The sequence below is a fragment of the Gekko japonicus genome, unplaced genomic scaffold (genome assembly GCF_001447785.1).
Source record: "Gekko japonicus isolate JY-2015 unplaced genomic scaffold, Gekko_japonicus_V1.1 scaffold4910, whole genome shotgun sequence".
Classification (NCBI taxonomy): Eukaryota; Metazoa; Chordata; class Lepidosauria; order Squamata; family Gekkonidae; genus Gekko; species Gekko japonicus.
Window position 1 is genome coordinate 46436 of NW_015174997.1, and position 2753 is coordinate 49188.

The following is a 2753-nucleotide window of genomic DNA, read 5'->3' on the forward strand; positions in this document are numbered from 1 at the left end:
TCTATGTATGAGACGCAGCCTCCGGGCAATCAAAATGATTAGGAACAAAAGGCTTTTGTGTGGGTTCTTACTCATTTGAAGCACTCCTTTGTCAGACCAGCAGCTTTGTTTTAGAAAAAGGTCTGAAAGACACCTTTCTCTCTTCCCCCGCCTCTCTGCAGAAAAGGTCATTTTTCATTTCATGGTCAAATCTTCCCAGCCAGCTCTTTGGGCGTGCAGAATCCTGCTACCCATGCAATTTTGCTAATCCCAAACACCAGATTAAGAGAGTGTTAAATCAAGCAAGAAATGGAGTTTTAGTTTGGAAGTGGCTTTTCTAATGAAAGATTGCTCTGCTGTATGAAGAGGCAATCCCGGGAGGAAGTTTTTAAGTGGGATTCCCAAATCGAATGTGCCAAGATCAGGAGTAAGCAAATTACAACCAGCAGTGAAGAGCAACAAGCTAGACAAGGTTTCCCTGAAACTTCTTGCATGTAATTATCAGCCCCTTGGTTGTCAAAGGCAAATATTGACAACTAGCTGAGCAGAGGCATTTTTTTTTTTTTTTGGAAGGGGGAACTGACATGGTGTGCCAGGGACTTTAGAGCAGGACCCTCAATGCCCAAATCAGTGATCTAGTTTGGTAAACTGTATGGGGTAATATAAATATCAGGAATGAGCAGGTAACATGGACTTTCTGGACCGCTAGAAATATGCGATACCTGCCTCTCCTTTTGCCAGTGCAATGGACTGGAGCCTGCTTCAGATGCCAGCTTTCCAGTAGGCATGCCTGAGCATCTGCCAGTTCAGCAAACAGCTATTCAAATATTTCTGAAGGATCTGGATGTTCCCATTTTCATCATGAATGTGTATTTTCAATGGACATTCCCCTGCTTCCCTGCTATCAGTTCCAGTTTTAAAAGGCACATTATCAAAGGGGAGGGGGGAGGAATAACGTTGATATTTTAAACTGAGACTTACTACTAGTGTTTCTGTGTGCCTGCAGGGTCTGCCTATGAAATGAGCTCAGCTAATCTTGTGATCATTTCTTATGATCACATTTATTTAATTACAGTATTTCTTTACTGTTTGTCCTCATTACTCAAAGTGGTTTACAATAAAAACTGGCAAATTATATATCACCCCTTCCCAGTATTAGTCCCTGTTGCTGAGCAAATGTTTAAGCACCTCCTTCAGGATGGTGGGGGGGGGCCTTTAAAATCCAGAGAGTCAAGCAGTTAGGAACCAGGTTGCTTGCCAAATTGCCTGGAGAAAACAAAATACCCTGTCCCTTTAATGGAAGCTGAATGGGATGTTATTTACTCCCATGTTATGAAAAGTTTCCACTGCCCATTTCCACAGGTTAAACGTTTATTAAAGGGACAGGACATTTTCCCCGCAGGCCTGTTGATGGTAACCCCAGGTGCTTCTTTGCCTCCGATGGCAGAATAGGACAGCAATCCTAAGGAGGTCTGCTCAGAGTCTTAGGTCTGTCAGTGGGGCTTACTCCCAGTAAAGTATTCTTATGACAGCACTGTAGAGTCTCTGTTCTCTTGGTGAATAGATACCACTGACAGCTCTGGATTGGTCCCATCACTATTTTAGCCCCACAACTGCTGTTTGGGATCGAGTCCTTAGGGGGAAATCTTAAGCAGGTATGCTCAGAAGTAAGCACCATGTTGCATAATGGGGCTTACTCCCAGGAAAGTGTCCTTAGGACTGTCACTTTGGTGATCCTCATGGGTGAGTACGAAGTTGAACCAAACCTCCCAGATCCTAGCCTGGCAAGCCAGCCATTCTTGCACCAGATCTTGCACCAGATAGAGCAGGTAGAGAAAGAGGTACTTTTCTCCCTTTCTCACAATACAAGAACTCGTGGGCACTCAATGAAATTGCTGAGCAGTCGAGTTAGAATGGATGAAAGGAAGTACTTCTTCACCCAAAGAGTGATTTACACATGGAATTCACTGCCACAGGAAATGGTGGCGGCTATAAGCATGGATGGCTTCAAAAGGGAATTAGATAAGCATATGGAGCAGAGGTCCATCAGTGGCTATTAGCCACAAGGTATAGATAGGGGCTCTAAGGCAAGTGATGCTCTGTCTTCTTGGTGCTTGGGGGGGTCAACAGTGGGAAGGCTTCTGATGTCCTGGCCCCACTGGTGAACCTCCTGATGGCACCTGGTATTTCTGGCCACTGTGTGACACAGAGTTTTGGACTGGATGGGCCTTTGGCCTGATCCAACATTGGCATCTCTTATGTTCTTATCCTCGTCTTCCACTTTATACTACACTAGGAATAAGGCCCATTGAGGAAATAAATACAATGAGCTCTAGAAAGAGGCCTTGGGAGAGTGCCCCAGCCTTGGGCACTCAGTGTCAATTTGCTGTTGCAATCTCAGCAGGGTATAATGATACTGAGTCCATTATTTTCTCCAGAGGAACTGATCTCTGTTACTTGAACAACAGTTGTAATTTTGAATGATCTCCAGCCCTCACCTGGAGATTGGCAACAATGGTTCCCCAGGAGGGAATGGCTGGTTTGGAGGGTGGAGTCTATGGCATTGTACCTGTCTGAAGTACCACTCCTCCTCACACCCCACCCTCTCCAGGCTCCATCCCTCAAATCTCTAGGAATTTTCCAACCTGGAGTTGTCAAACCTATCTCCTTCCCAGCCAACCATCAACCTACCTTGATCTGCCCCTCTGACTTCAGCTTTCCATCTCCTCCCCCCTCCCTCCTGGAGAGCAGTTGTAATTCTGAGTGATCTCCAG